Here is a 22,744-nt window from a genome sequence, read left to right as displayed (position 1 = left end):
GTGGAAGACGGAGCTGAGAGGCTGGAAAAGCTGAGCAAAGTGTTTATTGGATTCGTGGGGCAGGGAAAGAAAAAAAGGGAAAAAAACAAATCCGTGGGGGTAAAGTTTAGGGCCCCAAAGGGGACAATCTCTGGTAAATACCCCAAAATTTCCCTGGGACTTTCAAGGTAGGTTTAGCTATTAAATTTCAGAGTGAGTCTGTTGACTTCCTTAAAAAAAATCCTGTCAGAATTTGAATTCCATTAATAGATTACTCTGGGGAAGAATTAATGTCTTTATAATAACAAGTTGCCCTTGCTTAGAACATGGAATGTGTTTCTGTTTATTCCGATCATCTTTTATGTCGTGGAGTTTTACAAACTTCTCCTTAGAGATCTTATATATTACTGGTTAAATTCATCTCTAGATATCTATATTTTTGTTGTCATTGTGAATGGTAACTTGGATACAATTAGCTATATAGTTGGATAGGATTGACATAAAGACATAGCATAGTTTATTGTAATTTGATCCTGTATCCAGCAACCTTGCTAAATTTTCTTATTATGTCCATTTCTCTAGGTAGGTGATCAGCTGTAGATGATGACTTTTTTATCCTTTGTCTCTATTTCTCTTTCTTTCCTTGTAATGTTGGCTACGACCTCCAGTACTGAGTGAGACAGGATCAGTGATAGAAGGTACTTTGCGATCTTCAAGGGAAGCATCTATTTTTCTCCATTAAATATAAAATTTGCCCTAAAATTTTTAGTAAGTAATGTTTTACCCACTTGTATAAAATGCCTCATTCCCTGAGGAGGCCAGGTTGAAGAGATAGAACTAACACCAATAATTACACTAATTATCCTCCTCTTTCCTTTCTCATCTTTACTAAAGTATATTGAATTACTCAAAATTTTCTTATTTAATATTTTCCTTGAGTACTTGAGAACGAATACTTCAGTTCTTGTGCTTTAGAACAATATAACCAATAGCCTTGAGCAACATAGAAACTACCAAGGTAATCATTGTGAATAATTCCAATCACAAATTCTTTTTTTCTTTCTATGTAGGCTGAGTGTTAGTAAAAGTCTCAAAGTTGAATCTTAGGTAGCAAACAGCTGAGCAGTCTTTTTCAAGTTCTAGGCGGTAATTAGTGAACAGCGCTGTTTTGTGATCCAGCTTCAGACTTTACATTCTTGCAGTTCCCATGAAAGGACTGGTTGACTGGAGTGTATAATCAAAATCACTAAACTCCATTCTTCTCTCATTTTTCCCCTTACAAATTGTTTGTCTTTTTTGGAAGAAATTACATCTACACCTAATCAGTATCATCTGTATCTATAGCCTCACCCACATCTATGATTTTATTTTTTTTTAGAGCATTTTAAAAATCTTTATTTATTTGGGGGCAGAAAGAGAAGAAGAGAGAATCCCAAGTAGGCTCCACACTGTCAGTGCAGAGCCCGACGTGGGGCTCGATCTCCCGAACTATGAGGTCATGACCTGAGCTGAAAGAGATCATGACCTGAGCCAAAATCAGGAGTTGGACGCTTAACCAACGGAGCCACCCAGGCGCCGCCACATCTATAACTTTAAAATTTATTCATGAAATTTATAGTTAAGATTTTAAAGATCACGTGAGATTAAAAATCTTGAATTCACAACTTTGTAAAGTACAAGTGATAATCATCTGGTTTTGAAGTTAGATCAGTTGGCAGTTCTATTAGTTTATTGCTGCACTGACGGCACGTGAACTACAGGGAACTGAGGGCCATATTTGTGTTCGGGAGCTCAGGGCGGAGGGTTAGCTGCGCTATATGGGTTTGGAGCTCGCCTACTTTTGCCTTTTTCAACAGGTAAGACAAGAACATAGACGTTTATTGCAGAATAAAGCTAATATGTGGAGTCGAGTCAAAGGATCCAACTGTATATACGTATCTCACTTGAGTTTCAAAAAGGATGAAGGACATTTTATGATAAAAGGAGGTTGCTTTATTAAAAGTAAGATAAGGGGTAAATGTGGTATAATTACATCGTTTCCACTTCAACTCACATTTCATACTTATGTTTTACTAATGATTTACATTCCTATATGTGCCTTAGAGGTACAGACTTTGGAAACTAGACATTTTCTTTATACACTGAATTTACAAGCTTACTTACACTAAGTTTCTACACTACAACATTATACAAGGCTACAAAAACGGAAGTATGAAACTGAATGTAACGGCAAGTCTTGCCTGAAGGATGAACGATTGAAAGGTGTCAAATCTCTTTTCTGCCCTGAAACACGCCTCTTCTTGCTTCTGGTTTATTAACAGAGAACAGACATTTCAACAATTTGAGATAAATGCAAATAGTCCAGAGTGATAAGTACATATGTTCATCTTCCCATAAAGCTCCGTTGTGAAGCTTTCTTGGAAACTCAGAAGAGATCACCAAGCTGTTGAAGTGAAAGGGGCTGAAGGGCCTGAACACAAACCCAGCTCACCCTCCTGCGTAACTCTCTGTTATGACACCTAGTGGCCGGTAGCCGTAACTGTACCACATACACTTATAAAACAATGTTCGGTTTGATTGTTTTATATGGAAAAAGTTTATAGGGGGCTGCAAAATCATAATTTAATCACCCGAGAACAGAGCAGAAAGCCAGTTGTCTTGTATCATTGGTTTGAAAGCTACATTCCTTAGAATTCTTGGATAGGGTGTGCAAAAGGGGAAGGACGGAAGTAATCAAATCCTTGGTAAGGTCCGTTACTACATACTATCCATTGTAGAGCCTAATGAAAGAAGTGAGCAATGGTTCCCTTATCTGAACGATCTAATAAGAGAAAGGAAACAAAAATTCCACTGAAATCAAGCCTCCTCGTCTGGAAAGTCGAGAGGCAAGTGTGCTAAAGTCTTGTCTCGTAGATGGTGGTCGGGGGCCTGATTTCAGCCTTTCACATTTTGCCTTCTTCGTATCTCCTTAGGCTCAAGAACTAAATGCTTTTATCTGTTGTAGAAAGATGATGTACAGTGATAACTGAACATTTCTATATCCTCAGGAATACTCACTTTGTAAACACATTTATACTCATTATGGGCTGAATAAAGTTCTGGAGAAAATAAAATGGGGGGAATCAAACTTTCAGTTAGGCACCAGTTTACTATCCTCTTCCACTCTGCCCAGGGAAAATGATGCTCTGATCTAGGCGGCTTCAGATTCAGAGGACAGAGTAATATTCACAGTATCATTTGGCTTTTTTTTTTTACTGTGCCATATTTAACCGATTTTCTCTTGTCTCACACTTAGTCTAAAATATTTTGACGACAGCAAATAGCTCTGTAATGGGCATCTTTGCCCATCCACCTTTCTATCCTATACTGATAGTTTGTTTTAAATATTGTAACGCGGGGCCCCTGGGTGGCTCAGTTGGTTGAGCGTCCCACTCTTGATTTCAGCTCAGGTCATGATCTCATGGTTCTTAGGTTCAAGCCCCCATTGGACTCCATGCTGGCAGTGTGGGGCATGCTTGGGATTTTCTCTCTCTCCCTCTCTCTCTGTCCCTCCCCTGCTCATGCTCTGTCAAAATAAATAAATACACTTAAAATATAATAAATATTGTAATGAAATATTTAAGACATACGAAAGAGCACAAATCATAATTTACAAATACTTGTGTACCCACCACTCAGCTTGAGAATTCTTTACTGATACAATTGGGACCCCTCTTGCATACTTCTCAACCCTGTCCCCATTCCTGTCTCAGTGGCGACCTCCTCCCATCCGTGTGTATCATTCCTCTGCATTCCTTTATACTCTAAGGCACATATAGATTAACCACTTAATATTATTTTCTCAGTATAGTTTTATACCATGTACAGGTATCTGTGCGCTATAAGGAAAAGTTGACATAGCAAATATCATGGCAGCTTTCAACCCCTCCATGAGGTAGGAGCCTCATCTGTTTTGTTCCCTGCCTCAGCCTCATTGCCTAGACCAGGGCTTGGCTCATATCTCTTGGCAAAATAAATGTCAATGAACACTTGCCGCATGAAGCCACATTTCAGTGTAAATAGAAGGAAATGCTAGCTAGTGTTGACAGAAGAAGAGACAACGAATTCAGATGAATTGGGCCTGTTTCACCATTTTGCCTAGGGCAGACTTGTGTAAGTTCTGTGGGGCTGGAAGTGATAAAAAGCTGTTACCAATACCTGGTTGTCCCAGGTGAGTGGGCGTCTAATGTAGGCAACCCTTTTATCTGCCGGGGCCTCTCTGCTTCCTGAAGGCGGGGTGCCCCGGGAGCCTGGGAAACAAACCTGTCTGTACAAGGAGAAGCTGAGGCACCCGAATGCTGTTGAGTGCAATCCAAAGCGATACCAAGAAGAGAACCCAGGATGATTCAGAGTCGAAAACTGCATTGTGCAAATAGACTGGGTGCCTGGCTCCCAGGTGATTTGGCTGCCCTGGAAAAGGGTCTGGGTAAGGAATGCTGGTCCCCATTCCCCACACATGCTCCAACAAGGAGCCCAAGTACACCTCAGCCAGAAATTGGTCAAGTCTGCTCTAATTTCTCAAATAGATCATCAGCAGAAACAAGTAAGGTCTAGTGAGGAAAACTAACACCTCAAAGCACTCAATGAAGAAACGTTACGCCCTCCCCGTGCATTCGCCACACGTGCAGACTCACCACACCAAAAAAGGGGTGTTTTCCTGAAAGCAATTTTTCCAGTTTTTGTGGTCTTAAGTCATAAAGCTTGAACAGTGGTTGGGTCTGAACTGACTGGCAGGGAGTTCATTCCCTTGGCAGAGTAAACAGCATCCCAGTGGTGCCTAGGACATAAGGGAATGAGGATGTCAAACCCTCCTGAGACAAGAGAGTCTCTCGGGACCCCGTGGGCTGGCTGCACGGATGCAAAACTCTTTGAGCTCAGGAATGTCCATGTTACCTGGGGAGCCACCTCCAGCCACCTGCTCTGTCTCCATGCTCCATGGCCACCAAATGGCATGGGAAGCCCGCAGGTGCCAGAAATGTGCCGGAGCCCCTGAGCTCTGAAATCCACCCTTGTTTGTAGCTGTGTGGCTGCCTACTGCCACACGTGTCCAGGTGAAGGAAATAAGCCTTATCCCAGGGCCAGCACCGAGGGCGACTTCCGGACTCCTTACTGTGCACCCTACCTGCAACCCTCACCTTCCTTAGCTTCCTCCATACTCGGGCTCTCCAATGAGAAGGAGCAGGGCAGCAGACAGCAAGGTAGAACCCTCCCGGCAGGAATTGGTTCTCTGTTCCCCTTTCCCTTCCTCTCTGTCAGACTGAGATTAGTTTCTATTTTCTAGTTTCACAGAGGGAAGAGACAAAAATGCTTTAATGTCATACGAGCTTTGGGAGAACTTCCTTGGGATAGTACGACCAGAATGGCTGTAGCTAAGAAGAGAATCACACACAAAGGTAAAAATCTAAAGTTTCTCCTCAAATTCTCCAACAACCCCTTTCTTCTCCTCTTTCCTACCTGTAGGCTTCCCTTCTCTCCACACCCAGGTACCGGTGACTTCTGACTGCCAGCACCGCTGTCTACACACTCTTCTCTCCCTTCCTTCCTGTCTCTGCATATGAGAAAGTTGGTATAAGGCATAGGTAAGTGAATTCACACCACTGGATTATAAACTAGCTCTTCACGGTGATGTTTCCAGTATCTACAGAGTAACATCTGGCATACGGTAGCCGCTCAACAAATATCTGCTGAGTGCAAGACAGAAAAAGTGTGAATTTCTAAGAGATTTGTCTACTCTTCAGGGTATTCACATAGAGGAATAACATAACTACCACCAGTTACTTGCAGCTTAGAAGTCACTTTTACACATTCAAAGGACAGGATCTGTGCATTTCCAACAGCTCCGTGGTCTAGTTGACATGTTATTGTACAGAAGAAACCTCACAAACGACACCATTTGGGAAACTTTTTCCCGGCTTACACATGAACCTAATCCTGCATACTCAATCATTCTTTCTTGCAAATAGGCCCTTTTGCTCTTTCTTCACATTCCCACTGAAGTTCTTCATGAAGGACAAGAAAAAGTAGGCCTTTCTTTTTCTTTTCTTTTCTTTTCTTTTCTTTTCTTTTCTTTTCTTTCCTTTTCCATTGTTTTCTTTTCTTTTCTTTTCTTTTCTTTTCTTTTCTTTTCTTTTCTTTCTTCCTTCCTTTCTTTTCTTTCTTTCTTTCTTTCTTTCTTTCTTTCTTTCTTTCTTTCTTTCTCAATAGACAGTTCTGGAATGTTTGGGGAAAATCTTGGCTTTACACAGCCACTCCCTGTCTGGGAAGTCTCAGGCCAGCCTCTTGCAATTTCTTTCCTCCTATTTTTCCGCTTCGTGTGTCCCTCCTGAGCATGATGTCCTGTTTCCTGAGGCAGGAACCTGTCTGCGGGCAAGGTTGGAGAGTTGATGGCACTCTGGAGCCAGCTTTGTGGCAGCTGGTGACACAGTGGGCCTGACCTCATCTATTACTAATTGTTGAAACTTGTGTATGAAGGAACATGTTAGTAACAGCACTCACCTCCATCAGGCCACTCTCAGGCCTGGGCAGAGAAGACAGGCAGTGACTCACATCATGGCGAGAGAGAGCCCAGTCACCTCTGGGCTACGTGAAAATGACATGAAAGGAGGAATCAGGAGAGGAAGCCCCCTCCTCACCCCTCCCAGCTCCCCACCATCTGCACACTCCTCCCCACCCTGGTCTTCCCTATAGCCTACCTCCTTGAAGCCAGCTCCCCTCTTCCCACCTCATCACGTAGTTCCAGCCACATGGGAGGCGTGTGCTTCTCTATATGTAATCTGCTTCTCACCTCTCTGCACTTTTATGCATCATTCCCTCTGCCTCTAATGCTCTTCCTTCAAGTCTGTATTGGTTTCGTCTCACTCTTGCTTCAAAGCCCAATTCAAATGTTTTCTGACCTTTGCAACTTCCCCCCCGAGCCCCTTTGTGACTAGAGAGCCCTTTGTGCAAAGCCACAGTCTGAAAGGCACTTATTATTCTGTGTCACAGTCACTCTTGTGTATCTCACTTTCTAGTAGATTTGGGCTGCTTGAGGGCGGGGGCTATACCTGGTTCATCTTTGGATCCACTTTACCTACCAAGGGGCTGGCATGAACAAACATTCACTAAATGTTCATGGTCTGATTGTGGAATGAAACAGACATACTGTGCAAAGGACACATGATGCTGGTCCAGTAGGCAGATGTGTGCAGACGATTTGAGTCCAAAGTCTGTAATTCTGAAGAGTTCGCTATCCTTAGGCCCCTGGAAATCGTTCCAATAGCAGAGTAGCAGATTTCCTCGGCTACCATGCCTCTACCGTGTCAAGAATGTATAAACTATCTACTCAGTGCTCAGCTTTACAATCAATGAAATGGAGGGTTCGAAAGAGCTAGAAGATACCATCTCTACCCCTATGGACCAGGAAGCCTAGTCTGAAAGGCAGTGTGACCGAAATGAGAACATACAAACCAAGATCAACCCGTCTGCAGTTGCTTGGGAGAATCGTTTAATGTTTTTCAATAAAGAAACTCCTGCTTCTAATTTCCCTGGATCTTTCTATACAAAGTTATTTGTGTTAGGAACAGCTTGGTAAAATCAGGGCTAGGAGTTAAGGGCACCTGCTCTTGAATTTCAGATGGAGGTGTTGATTCACCAGGCAAGGTGGCATCACAGACAGAAACTCTGGTTTGGGCAGTGTGGGAAGGATGAGATGGAGGCAGAGGATGGGTAGAGATTCTCGGAATAGTTCAGGCAGGAGGTCAGAGAGGCGAGGCTAGGCTGCCACCATGAGAACAGAAATAGAAGGTGTGGCCAACGTCGCTGTTCCCAACCTCTCCTGAGACTACATAAAGCTCTTGAAAGAGAAGTCTGAAATTGTGCCAGGAAAAAGAGAGGGTGTCCAAAGAGATGGAATCCCAAATCAAGAAGAGATTTTCCATCACTGAGGCTGTTACTGTGTTTGAAAGTATTATGCGCTCAGCTTGTGTTTAGACTCCCTTAAGCAAGATTCAGTTCGTTGAATGCAAAACCCTGTCCATGTATTGCCTGTGTTTCATGGCGTTGGTGATTATCTCAAGGCATCCAAAGAAGCCTAGAGCCTGCTTATCTCCCAGAGTTATTTAATCTGGTCTTACCAGGCCCGCACCTAACAAAAATGACGGGTTGTATTTCTAAATAAGAATTTGTATCTACAAATGTTGTGATTGCTTTGTTGGAAAGCAGTCATAATGTTTGTTGTAGAAAACAGACTATCCATATAAAGATATGTATAAAATACAACATACCAAGATTACCTATCAATTCACAACCCAAAAGTAATTTACTAGGAACATTTTATTGTCCCTTTCAGTGTTGTCTTACTGTTTATATGTGTGTGTTTTATTTTTTCTTTTTTGTATAAGCATTTTTTGTCTTCAAATAAGCATCTTTGAATGCTGACTCTCTTTGCCTAGGGTTGGGAGGTGACGAGGGGATAACAAACTCCACAGGAAAACTGCACTCCACTCTCTGAGTAGCCCCCCAGATCTCAAATACCCCAACTGCTCATCTCTGTCTTCTTAGTCCTGGAGGAAATTTGACCCCAGGCCTGCCTCCTGTTTCCTGCCCTTCCTGCCCCTCAGTCCCAGCCCCCAGGCCCCAATCTAGGGGCTTCTTAAGGAAGCGAGCAGGCTTGATGGGCACGTGTTACTGAACTCCATGTTCTTAGAATTGATTCCCTGTAGAGACCTGAAGTCTCTCCGGACAACCTTTGACCCTCCTGTGAGGAGATGAATTCTCTGTGACTCCTGGAGATTCTCCAGCAGTCTCCTTCTCTGGAGTCATAAGGGTGTCTGTAAATGGAAGCTCATGGGCTCAAGAGTTGTAAGGCCCATGCATAGGTCATCGTGTCCAATCTCCCATCCAGTATAGGAACCCCCTCCCTAGCATTCCTGCTGGGTAGCCCCCAACCTCAGCCAAACATTACTAGGAATAAAGAAATGAGGGCTGTTCACGTTGCTGTAAGACACCTCAAAGGCCGGACAATTCTGGTTTTATTTTCAGCGAAAATCTGATTTGAAATGAGGTGAAATGATGGAAAATTTATTTACTTTGTTGATATTTTCGCCCTCAGAGATCATTCTAGTTTAAGCTGCTCTGAAAGACACTAGTCTTTTAGGAACGGAGAAGATCCATGGTCCTCCTGAAAGTATACACAAAATCATGTGAGTATGTGCAGATGTGCTCCCTCATTTGCGAGGGAGGGTTGGGGCCTGAGCTGTTAAGAGATTCTGTAAGCCTAGGAATCCCACGTGGTTCCTGAAGTGCTGCATTGATTGAGTTGAGGGCATCACACAACAAAAGGAATACATACCGGATCTCCTTCAGATCTTGCTCGGAAGGAGGCACACTGCCATCCTGCCTGTCAGCTTGTCCCGGGGGGGGGGGGGGGGGGGGGGGTGCCAGGGCTTTGTCTTTAGCCCAGAATAAGTCCCCTTCTCCCAAGCAGCGCCCAGCAAATGTGCCATCTGTCTCCAGGCCAGCCACGTGGAAACATGACGCCATCCGGAGCCTTTGTTTCAGATACTGCTCTCATTTCTCAGTGTCAGCCTGTCTGTGCCTTGACTTCTCCACGTCAGCACCGCCCAACTGTGGAAAAGGCATGAGGGATAATGGCTGTGTTTATGGAGCCAGAGCGTGTCACGAGGCTTTTCAGACAAAGGGGTGCAGAGGCTCACACATTCCTAACTCATCATCTGCACACCCATTCAGGAAAAGGAAATGACTGGGGCCACCTCACTCCTAGCGTGTCTCCACTTGTCCTTGCGGCAACTGCCTCAAACACACACACACACCCACACAAAGGGACACTTTTCTCTCTTGTTTTTACTAGTAAGCTTTCATCTGGCGGTTACGTCGTCTCTGTGTTGATTTGCTTTAAAATATCATCTGTCTAATCTGCATAGTGAGGAGGCACCTGAAGTGTCCTAGTCAGGCACGGATTAACCCAACTAAATGGGTTAGTTACCGTTTGAAAAACCCTAATGAGGGATCAACACTTCTGAGGGAGTTACTTAGCACTTCAAATCCTACCACTGAAATCTATGTTAATTAGCAGAGGGGACGTTAGGTGCAAAATGATCACTGGAGGAATGGGAGGTACTCAAGTCATGCCAATTGGTAACACCAGGTCTCAAATAAAATAAAAGATGAAAGGGGCGCCTGGGTGGCGCAGTCGGTTAAGCGTCCGACTTCAGCCAGGTCACGATCTCGCGGTCCGTGAGTTCGAGCCCCGCGTCAGGCTCTGGGCTGATGGCTCAGAGCCTGGAGCCTGTTTCCGATTCTGTGTCTCCCTCTCTCTCTGCCCCTCGCCCGTTCATGCTCTGTCTCTCTCTGTCCCCAAAAAAAAAATAAATAAAAACGTTGAAAAAAAAAAATAAAAATAAAATAAAAGATGAACTAAAGCCTTCACATATAAATATACTCAAGTTTTTCTTGTCCTCGGTAGGATCTTTCAAGAGTTTATCATAGCTGTGGAATTAAATTGAAAATATTTAACTTAGCGATTCCGCATTGCTCAGCTGTAGACTCCTTATACACAACAGCCACGCTCCCTGCCGCACATGCTGGCTTTGGGTCAGATACACAGTCCCACCTCCGGGCTCACACAGGTCAGACTATTACCCCTTTTAAGACCTGCTCATATGCTGTTTCCTTGGCCAGAAACACTCTCCTGGATAGAGCTCTCCTATTTGCTGTATACCTTGCTTAACGCACTGACCAGTTCTAAGCCTTCATTGTCTCATCTATGAAACGAGAAAAAAAAAATCATTCTCTACTATATTACTAAAGACTAATGAGCTTAAGTTTGTAAAGGGTTCAGCTCAGTGCCTGGCACATGGTAAATGGGATCACTGTTTTCATTACTAGTCACTTAGGTAACTCCAACTTGGTCACCAAAACTTCTTTCAAGTGTCTTCTTTTCTGGAGGGTTTCTCTGGTCACCCTCCCACACCCAAACCCAGATAACATGTTCCTGCTCTAAGCTCTCACAAAGTCTAGCCAACCTCTATGTAAGTGTATACCACACTCTATAGTGAATTTTCTTTTTGTGTGTTTATCTCTTCCTAAAAACCATAAGCTTCTTGAAGGCAGGAGCTATATCTTAAAAAAAAAAAAAAAGTTCCCCAGTGCCCAGTATATAATAGATACTCAATAAATATTGAATAAATTAATGAACAAATGCATGAACTAGTTGGGAATGTATGGCTCCCTAAAGAAACACTTGGGAGAAGGCTTTGAGAATAACCATCCAATGGTAGAATGGTAACCTGGAAAAGGAGTCAAGGAAGTTGATTTGGAAATTACAGATAGAATTCAGTGTAATATATGGAAGCACTTCTATGACTGTCCAAAAATTGGTATTTCCTTCCCCAAATTTATTTCGACAGAAACCAGAAAGATTGATTGGATTTACCCATGGCATAAGAGATTGGTCTATAAAAGGCTGTTTAACATTTTGTGACATTCTGTGACAGTTCCATATGAGAAAAAAAGTTTTATGAAACATTCTGAAATAAATATTCATGCTTTATTGTATATTGATTATCTACCTTAAGAAACTTAACTCTTCTCCTAAGTATACTTTTTAGTTTTCAAATGATCTGTTTACCTTTTTGATCAAAAAGATTTGTTTACCTTTTTATTACATATATATATATATATATATATATATATATATATATATACCTATCCTATATGTAGCTAATATCAAAGATAGTTTTACTGATAATATATTTCGTGAGACTTTTGCTTGGCTGTTGGAGGCAGGGCTCTAAATTATTTGCATCAAATTGTTGAATTTTAGGTCCACTTACTGAAAGCACCGGGATGGCTGAGGAGGCCATTTTGACTTTAAAACCAGAATGATTTTATGTTATTATTTTTATTAAAATTTTTTTTAATGTTTTGGTTCTTTAATTTGAGGGAGGAAAAGAGGGAAAACATGAGTGGTGGAGAGAAAGAATCCCAAGCAGGCTCCGTCCTTTCAGCATGGAGGCTGCCGTGGGCCTGATCCCATGAACTGAGAGACTATGACCCCCTCTGCGACCAAGAGCCGGATGCTCAAACAACTGAGCCACCCAGGTGCCCCCAAACCAGAATGATTTTAAACCAACAATGGTTTTAAAATAAAAAAATCAGGTAAATCTTGAGTTGACCCAAACCTCATAACTCATAACTCAAACCTCATAACTCATAACCTCATAACTTCATAGTGTGTCAGTGGATGCTGAAAAATTTTGAAAACCTCCAGAGAAGGCTCAAACCCAGAATAAATCCAAGTCCCCAGCTACTTTTTCCAATTTATGGCAGACAATTAAGCATTGGATGAGGAATATTTCAAGTTAGAACTTGTGTACAAACTTCATGTAACCAGGAAGTTCCCATGTTACCTCTGGGGCAAGTCTCTTTAATCACTGAGGAACACAGGAGGGGGCTTTCCATTAAGCAGATATTGTGTGACTGGGTAGAATAAAAATAGATCTAATCCACTCGTCAAGAATGATCTTGTCATTTTCATTAGTCATTAGCACTGGATTAAACATTTAGCAATTTTTTCTGAAGCTTCTTTGGAAAAACAGAAAGACCGGGAAGGAAACTTAGGAAAGAACCAGATCCCTCCATGTCTTTGTATCCTAAATGCATTTTTTTTCTTTATTATTTTTTGGATTTTTCTCTGCATCAATTGGGTAAGCAGCTAGGATAGGTTGAAATCTATGCCTTAAGACTAAGTTGTCTCTTTTCAACACCACGTAGAATAAAGACCAAAATAAGCAGCGAAAATCTGATACTTCCAGTAAAATTGGTTTGATTAGATTTGGGAATTATCCAGTTTGGCTCCCTTTCTTAGTCAAATAAACATAACATTAGTTACATCTTGACTCCACCTGTGGCCATGTAGACAGAGTTTATTAACATTCATCTCTAAGAATTTTCCTTGGCTTTAACAAAATATAAGTATGCTATTGTTCTTCATGATGAATGGGACAAGCGGTCACACCTTGTGAATAACATTAGGAAAACGAAAATTCCTGGCAAAGCCTGTGAACAGATAAGAAGCCTCAAAGCCACCAACCAAAACAAGCCATTATGGTATTTCCGCAGGTATTTCATTATTTGAAAATATGCACCATATGGTGCTTAGGACAGACTACAATAAACTGCTAAATTTCTTTTTTTTTTTTAATTTGTTTATTTATTTATTTACTTATTTATTTATTTAGAGAGTGTGCACGAGCGGGGGAGGGGCAGAGAGAGAGAGGGAAAGAGAGGATCCCAAGCAGGCTCTGTGCTGTCAGCATGGAGCCCGGCCTGGAGCTTGAACTCACAAACTGTGAGATCATAACCTGAGCCAAAATCAAGTCTGAGGCTTAACCAACTGAGCCACCCAGGTGCCTCTCTGCTAAATTTCTTAAAAGATTTCATGTTGTATAAAGTTGGTAAGGTAACATTCTCAATCTTATTATACAGAGATTCCTTTTTTTTTTTTCTTTTCTAGTGTGACATGTCAAGAATAAGGTAAAATGACATCAAGCATCTCAACAGCTGGACGGTGCAATTTGTCTTATAAGGGTGCCTCACTCACACCTATGCATCATTATGATTTTTTAATGGAATAATTTTAAGGAATGCTAAGAGAATATTAAGCTCACAATATTTTTTTAAAGTTTATTTATTTTTGAGAGAAAGAGAGTGAGCAAGGGGCAGAGAGAGAGAGGGGGAACAGAGGATCCAAAGCAGGCTCTGTGCTGTCAGCACAGAGGCAGACATGGAACTCGAACCCACAAACTGAGACATCATTACCTGAGCCCAAGTCCAATGCTTAAGTGATTGAGCAACCCAGGCACCCCAAACTTACAATATTTTTAACCAGGGGAATAGCATGGACTTAAAAAATAAAACAAAACAACACAATAGTATTGTATGTTTATGTATTTGTATTTATATTTTTGTATATGTATTTGTATGTTTGGCATTGGATAGATTTAGAATTTTATTTCTTATTTAGAAGATTCCTTATATAAAGAAGGGGGAGGAAGAGAATCCCAAAAGTCAAAGTCTGGCTGAAAATTTATCTCAAAATCCCATAATCTATATAAGAAACAATGTTATGCCTTTGAATTTGTAACAACTTTCCTGGAGGTAATGCTCAAGAAGCTAGAATTTTCTTAGATTAAGCAACCCTGAGAAGTCTAAAATATTCGCAGCTTGTGAGCAAGTCATGTATCTGAATTGCTTACCACTTCTCCTAAATGCTGAAATCAAAATAGCCTTGAGCTTTAAGAAGATATTCTACATAATATAACATTTTGGCAGCAATACATCAGTGTATCTTTAAGCAGAGACTTCTCCAAAATGAACCAGCTGCATGTGGCCACCATATTCTATTCGCAATAATCGCGCCTCGGATAAACTTCATTGGCTATGATACTGCCACTGCGCAAAGCTGACCACCATATGCTATAGGGCATGAAGTTAATGTTTTTCCCATTCAGGACACTAGAATAGTGATCATACATGCCATGGAGGTCCTCCCAATTTATTTACTGTTTCTCAAAAGTATGTTAACTTGAATACTAAATAAGGAACTTTGCCCACCTGTCAAGAATCACTTCACTCTGTGGTGGCTCTTTCTGTTCTACTACCAATATCCGCTATGGCAATAGTAGTACTCTCTTTACTTTCAATTTTTTTCTTAAATATGTTTATCTATATTGATGTAGTGTCATAAAATATAAAGGGAAACCTCAGCAATTTCTTTCAGTGGAACAATTTCCCCTCTGAAACCGGAAACACTCGTCAAGCTAAGGAACATATAAGTCCAAATGTCTCTCTGTAATTGGAGAAAACCATGATGGTCTCCAAAGTTACCTGTGTGGTTATATGCTTTAAATAGGGTTGGGAAAGAAGAAGTTAGAATAGGGAATCTTTGAGAATGGCATGCGGACCTCCATTGATTCCGGTAATTGGGCGTGTCCAAACAAGCTACTGTTCCAAATAAGACACAATACATATGAAGCTACCTATAGAAGGGCATGTTACGATATTTTTAGCCCCAAGTATCTAAAGTCTCTTTTAGTCCTGCTGGGTAAAAAAGCAAAAGGAATACGGAGAAAATGATTACAGGTTTGAGGCTACAAAATGGTGGTTGGGGCGAGGTTTGAAAGTGTGTGTATGTGTGTGTGTGTGTGTGTGTGTGTGTGTGTGTGTGTGTGTGTATGTAAGTCTTTCTTACAGTGGTATTCACAGTGATTACTTTAAGAGCAAAGCAATTTTGGGGGCACCTGGGTGGCTCAGCGGTTAAGCCTCCAACTTTGGCTTGGGTCATGATCTCACAGTTCATGGGTTTGAGCCCCACATCGGGCTCTGTGCTGACAGCTAAGAGACTGGAGCCTGCTTCGGAGTCTGTGTCTCCCTTTTTCTCTGCCCCTCTCCTGCTAGTGCGCTTTCTTTCTCTCTCAAAAATAGAAAAATGTTAAGGTTTTTTTTTTTTAATTAAAAAAAAGAGCAAAGTAATTTTTTTCATTTTAATGAAAGAATTGGGGATATTTACTTTTTAAAATGTCAATTTCTGAAAATGGTAAAGAGCATGTAGCAAGGACCAGATGGATGTTTTCAATAGGAAAGATCTGTCCAGTGGCAGAGGTATTACACTCTCCCTCGGGGGTATAGGGATGTGAAGGGAAAAGTGAGAACCAATGAGTAGACATCATCTTAATGGAGAATATTTTAGCTCAAAATGTGGGAAAACTTTCTACCAAGTCAAGCTGCCTGACTGAACTCGATTGAACTGAATGGTTACTTTTTAAGGACACTGTGAAGAGAATTTATGCATCAAGTGGGAATGACATCTAAGGTTTCTTCCAACTATGACGTTGGAGGTTTCTATTATTCTAAATCTAAATGATATTTGCTCTCTGCTGAATTTCCCTCTGAACTAATTTGTTTCAGAACCTAGACCAGAGATCAATTACATGGCTACTACAAAAGTGGCTTCCTAGAAGACTGACTTTTTCTTCTGCGTATCCTAAAGCCTTGAGTACACTCAGATGACTAGTATACTTCAAACTGGATGCAATGTAGCCAAAAGGTTCTCTGAATGACTCAAGGGAGACAAAATATATTTTCAGTCTGGGAATGTCAATAACATTACATTTGAATGTGTATTCAAAAGGGAAAACTAACGATGAGAAAGAGGTATGTGTAAACTCAAGTCTTATATTGTTTCATTAACCAGTAGAACTCAGGCAAGTGACAGATGACCATGAGATGATAAGAAGAACAGAATTTTACTCTGACAATCACTAATATTCTTGGGGTGTCTATTATTTCATAGTTTTGTCTCATTCTTTCTTCATAAGAATTTTATGAAATGGGTGCCATGATTAGCCTCATTTCTTAAGCACAGAGGTATTAATTACTACCCAAGTATGAACAATCAGTAAGTGGCATAGCTGGAACGCAAACCCAGATCTGTCTACTTCTCTTCCCACAGCCTTAACCACTCTGCTCAGAGGAGACTGGAGCCTTCCAAATATTTTGGATGGCTGTTGCCCAGGTGGCCCTGAATCAGGCTGTCTGCTGAGAATCTTTGACTAAGAACTTGAAAAGACAGTCCCAATCCTGGATCACACAAACTCCTAATTATTTAGAACTTTGGAAGCAGTGGCTATCACGTATGTATAAACAATAATACCTAAGGAGGGGATGAAGAAGTGAGGAATTTGTGATTATTTGAATTGCATAAGAGACATTTGAGGGAGTAGACTAATATTTCACAATAGACAAAGGTATACTTTTCATTCGAGTTTGGTACTAACGATGTTCTCTATTTTTTCTGGAAACAAAATAAGAGACAATTTTGAGAGGAATGGTCTAGGTTCAATATGAAGAATAAATTCCTGGAAGAGAAAATGACAACGCTTAGGAACAGATTACCAAGTAAAGTTATGACTTAAAAAAAATTACTCACCTCTGTGGATTAAGTTGTATTTTTACTACAGGCATGACTACATGATACTCAAAAACATTCAGTAGGGAAAAAAAGTTAGTTAAACTGTTTACTAGCATGTAGTTTTAAAATGGAAAAGAATTTTTTTTTTTTTGCTTTTGAACTATTCGAAGAGAAAATTAGGATCTACCTCACTTTTTCCAAATGTCTGTGTGGTGACATCAATGGCACTTTGCAAAGCAACGTGTATTCAAATTTTAGGTTTTTTTTCACTTCTGTTGGCTAACTTCTGAGTTGGAAGACGAAGCAGAGGTCATCTGAGTTGAGTCTCCTGCTGCCCCTTCCTGCTTTTGGCTTAAGGATCCTGCTTCTCAGACTAAAAAGTACAGTTCTCTCCAGTCCATGTGCTAAGCTTATGTGAGTAAGGATTAGCAATGAGCCTGGCTCTGACAGCAACACAGATAAATCAACATTTAAACCTTTGGAAAGCCATTAAATATGTGATGCTCCCTTGTTGATTAAAATGGTTCCTTCATTCCAGGATGGATAAAATACTAAGTACCACTTCCTGACATGAAATTTGGGGGTCATCCAATCCCTTGGATAAGTTGACAAATCTGCTCCCCCGGGAGCTTGGGGAACTTTGTGAGAACCCAGAAAGCCAGATCTACAAGAGATCTCCAGCTTGTGGTAGTAGTTCCGGGGCTTTACCTGATGGGCTCTCTGAGTCAAGTCTTTGTTTCTTCCCCCGTAAAACGGGGACCATGACACTATACATATGAAAACACTTGATAACCTACAAAGTACCATAGACGTGTTAGGTTAGGTGTTGGTATAATTATTGGATTTCCCATTGATGTGGCATCACTTTACAATTCTGATCAACTTGGAAAATTGCCCTCCAAATTAATAATTATTAACCCTCAGTTATGGAGCCTTTAGTATATGCCAGGTAGTGGGCTAACCTCATGAAAATATAAGATCTCATTTAATACTCACCCCATAACCAAGGTAGTATTATTATCTCCTATGATAAGTTTATTTATATTACTTATTATTAATATTATTTAAAGATTTTATTTTTAAGTAATCTCCATACCCAACATGGGGCTCGAACTCATAACCCCAAGATCAAAAGTTGCACATTCTACTGACTGAGCCAGCCAGGTGCCCCTATTTATATTTATTAATTTGTAAATGAGAAAACTGAGGTTCAGGGAAAGTGAGTAACTTGCTCCATGTTATAAAGCTTGGAAGAGCTGGTAAGCATCTGGCCCACATTCGTCTAATTCATTACCTGAGAATCGTACTATTGCTTTAACTTTATCTTCTGTGTTTCCAGACAGGAAGGATTTTAGTTCTAATGAGATGGGAATGGGTTTCAGTGAATGTCTACGGTGGCTTCCTATCACGTTCAGCCACTGCTCTGTGCAGCCAACTTCTTGCTCTGAGTACCGAGTGGTGGCCTGATGCTATTCATCTAAGACATGTTTGGTATAGTTGATGCCATTGGTGCCCTACCTAGACCCTCTTTACCAGCCGGCACACCCATCCTGTAGCTGCCAACAACTCACAGCTGCCCCCATTCTGGAGAATCGCCCACTCACCCTGCCCCAGACAACCTGGGATCTCTGTGTAGCCTACCTACTCACGCTAACAGACCATGGCAGATGACAGACGGGCATAGGCCAGCCCCTTCACCTCAAGGTGGGACCTAACTCAGGTGCAATTTGTGCTCCAGGGTGTCTGTCCCAGTGGGAGCCATGCTAAACCAGTCTCCAGCTAAGATTGGATTCTTGCTTAGCTTTTTCCCTCCTAGATCTATTCTTTTCCTTTACCCCCTTCCCTGAGAGCACAAACCAAGAAACCACTGGAAGAAGGATCCCCATTTTAGGCCCTGCTTTTAAGAAACCTGAGCTTGGGGCACCTGGGTGGCTCAGTTGGTTGAGCATCCAACTTTGGTTCAGGTCATGATCTTGTGGTTCATGGGTTCGAGTCCCACATCTTGCTCATTGCTGTCAATACAGAGCCCACTTTGGATCCTCTGTTCCCCTCTCTCTGACCCTTCCCCCTCTCCCTGACCCATGCATGCATGCGCTCCCTCTCTCTGTCTGTCAAAAATAAGTAAACATTAAAAAAAAAAAAGAGGGGCGCCTGGGTGGCGCAGTCGGTTAAGCGTCCGACTTCAGCCAGGTCACGATCTCGCGGTCCGTGAGTTTGAGCCCCGCGTCAGGCTCTGGGCTGATGGCTCAGAGCCTGGAGCCTGTTTCCGACTCTGTGTCTCCCTTTCTCTCTCTGCCCCTCCCCCGTTCATGCTCTGTCTCTCTCTGTCCCAAAAATAAATAAACGTTGAAAAAAAAAAAAAGAAAAAAATAAAAAAAAAAGAAACCTTAGCAAGGACAGTTGGGAATTATTGTTTTTCTATACTACAGTACTTACTTTCCTCTTATTCAAAGAATTCCATGCCTTTGAAGCCTTCATTTAAATACATCTTCTCCTTCAGCTATTTATGTTTGTTTGTTTGGAACTAATCCTGGTTTCTTCCTTTTCTTGGGGGCGGGGGGACTGGATCATTTTGGAGAGCAGGTGTGGTGTCATCATTACTTGTAATCTAAGAGTCTGGTAAGAGGTTGTTCCCAACTACTATTGACTAATTACTGACACAGAAAATGGCTTAATACCATCTATTTTGTTCCTAATTCTTGTCATACATTTACAAAAATGTTGAGACCTCAGAGAACGAACGTATCATACAGTACCTATTTGGTGTACTGTAATCACTAAAACTAATTACCTGGGGTTGCCGGGTATGAAGGGTAATTGTCTTTTTCCCTCTCACAGTGCTTCAAATGTCATCTTTTTTCTTCCCCCAGGGAAAACACCCTCTCATGGCTTTCTCTTTGCCGTGGTTGCCTGCTGGTTCCTCAGTTGGGCTCCAGAGGAGACTGTGATGATAATTGCACTGAGGCACTATGACTAGGCTGTTAATGTGTTACCCTGAAGCAACAACACAGCACTTCTTTGAGCTAAAGAAATAAAAAAGCACTTTCCAAAGGGACTGATCTTACAATTTGAAAGAGAAGTTTCTGAAAATCAGCGCAATATTGGATACGGAGGGAAAGTATCTGTTTTGGGGAAACTGCTAAAAGAATTAGACCTTTAGTTTCTACCAGTTAATCATTAACAATTTTAAGTCTAGGCAGATAAACACGTTCCACCACAAAGAGATAAGAAAGCTGGAGAGCATCATAGGAACGTTTACAAGTTCAAAGTCTAGAGATTAGCCTATGTAGCCAATGTGATCAATTTCAAGGTTTCCATTGCCCCACAGTGAGAGATGAGGCTTGAAGGCGAGGTGAGGACCACAGAATGATTTCAGGACTCACCTTGGATGGCACTCAGTTCTTACTAAGCTGCCAGGCTTTCTGGTGCTTTTGATAGAGCTTTGTCTTACTTCTACAAATTTCTCCTTGGGGTTTTACTTACTTACAATCTCTGATTACTTAATCTCTTTAGTTTAAAAATTCTGTATTTATTATTCCCCCGATTTTCATAATCTTCTTTCCCTGTTCACCGCATTTCAGACCTTTCCTTGTTCCATAGACCATACCTCCAGGTGAGATACAAAGCAGCTGTTGAAGTAGGTGGCATAATTGTTGTTTAGACTCCCATTATTCAAGAGCACAATCCTAGGAACTCATCCGTGTGTTTCCAAATATTGTAAGTCAGCCATCCCAGTTTTCTTGTTCTTTCTTCCCAGACCATTCTCCTTCTAGACACTGCCTTTCTGCGTGGCTCAGCAAAGGTCTGAGGCAAAAATTAGTTCATAGAAAGACTTCTGGCACCTGGAAAAGATATCTCTAAGCTTTCTTCCAAAATGCATGCATGAAATGTCCCTTTATCCAGGTAGTAATTTTCTGCTAACATCACTTTACCAAGTAATGTTCCTTTTCCTCCATGCCAAATATACTCACAGTGTACGATGCAAATGTCCTTCAGTAGATAAAACACACCCATTCATAGACACCTGCAAATGACCAAATGGATTCTATGAAGTAGAAAAGAATTTGAAATGTATTAAATGGTATTTGACCTATTCATAATCAGTGTCAATTGAGCTGAGCAGAGGACAAATAAAACTTTTAATGGTAACTAATTATTCTGTTTTCTCTGCCTTGCGAAGCCATCAAACAGAATATCTCAAAGTCCATACATTTAATTTGTCTCTGACTGAAAGAGTTCGTTTTCATTAGGCAATGTCTTCAATGATGCTGTCACTCTTTTTTTTCCCGATTTTTGCTCGTGGAAAACAGTGATTGGTTGGATGCAGTGCTGTCCTCTGACCACGGAGGAAGGTGAAATGAATTCGTAGTATCCTACTGCTATCACTTCCTTGGTCTTCCCTTTCCTGCTTTCCATCCATTTCCCCATCACTCTCCACTCCGCAGTCTCCCAAGAACCAGCTCTTGTTCTTGCCCGGTGGTTTACGTCTCCTTTTTTGACAATGACAAAAAGTAAGCTGTCAGTAATAATGATATAAGAACTACATTCTTTCTGATTATAAAATTAATAGCTTCATTTTAACAGGGTGGTTTCTTTTGAAAATACAAAACAAAAAACAAGAAAGAAAATATAAGCCCATTTGTAACTCTGCTTTTCAGAGATATTGGCATTTTGGTGTCTGTGTTGTTGTTGTTTTTTTAATAAAATAGTTGAGAGCATTTTATGTTATCAGTTCTCTGATATGCTATTTTTTTTACTTAACACTATTTTGTAATCATTTCTAATGTCATTAAAATTATTATTAAAGTGTGATTTTGAAGGATTTATCATATACATCCTATGGCTTCTTCATAATTTATTCTACTATTCTTGCGCCATGAGCATCTAGTCTCTTTGTGACTCCTATGGTAAATAATGGAACAACTGCCCCTCACATATCTACAGTGTTTTAGATACTCTTTAACACCAAACTCAGTAATTGGTTGCAGGATGGAGTTATCATTTTGAAAAGAAAAGGAATTCTTACTTTATTTGCTTTCTAAAAACGTCAACTACCTCCGAGTGTGGCCAAAGTCAGAGGCAGATGAAGCAAAGGCCATTGACTCATTCCATGTGCTTGGATTATCATTTAGGTAATGGATGAAGGTGAGGTGAAAGTGGACCAATTTTTAACTAGTAAATCGAGAGCACAGGCTTCCACGCTTCTACTTTTTATACATCATTCCAAAATGGAAGTAAAGCTGACGCTTCTTTGTGTGTTGTGCCCAGGGTCTACTTCAGACATACACTGTATGGTCTCTCAGTGTTTGTTCGTTGGAGAAATCTAAAGCCAACGAGAGATGTGTCCTGAGGTAGAGGTGCCATCTTCTCTTCTCCAGGTTTCCGTTGGTCCACAGCAGAGGGCTGTGGGTTTTTGCAAGTTCTTCCCCGTAGATATATCCACAGAAGGACCCTCACTCCCTCTAGTGGAGAACACGCCAGACAAACAGGCTAATTCTGCCCCACAAGGTCCAGAAGCCAAGAACTGGTGTCCTTAAATGCCCTCCCAAAACAATGGAAGCTGTGTTTCTGAAGGAGACTCTTCCTACTCATAGAAGTTTTTGTCTCTAACAGGCCATCTGTGTCTACTGCTGCCACAAGACAAGACATCAGGGGATGTTTTTTCCTTCAGGGCAATATCCCAGCTTGTTTTTTTCTTTTCATTAATTCAGTAATCTACTGAGTTGTGTTTCTTTTTCACCAGCATTAGTGACTTGT

General features: G+C 41.1%; 1 long non-coding RNA gene and 1 pseudogene across 1 annotated transcript; one reads left to right on the top strand and one right to left on the bottom strand.

Moving 5' to 3' along the window:
- Positions 1-14,352: 14,352 nt before the first annotated feature.
- Positions 14,353-14,481, bottom strand: LOC112868069 (U4 spliceosomal RNA; annotated as a pseudogene).
- Positions 14,482-17,135: 2,654 nt separating this feature from the next.
- Positions 17,136-21,136, top strand: LOC147579462 (uncharacterized). Its single transcript, XR_015253975.1, has 2 exons — positions 17,136-17,401; positions 19,858-21,136. It is a non-coding gene; the product is annotated as an uncharacterized LOC147579462 (long non-coding RNA).
- The last annotated feature ends 1,608 nt before the right edge of the window (positions 21,137-22,744 follow it).

Source organism: Puma concolor, chromosome B4, assembly GCF_028749965.1.
Source record: "Puma concolor isolate L17-30 chromosome B4, mPumCon1.1.hap2, whole genome shotgun sequence".
NCBI classification, from domain to species: Eukaryota; Metazoa; Chordata; class Mammalia; order Carnivora; family Felidae; genus Puma; species Puma concolor.
This window is presented reverse-complemented; position numbering and strand designations above follow the sequence as displayed.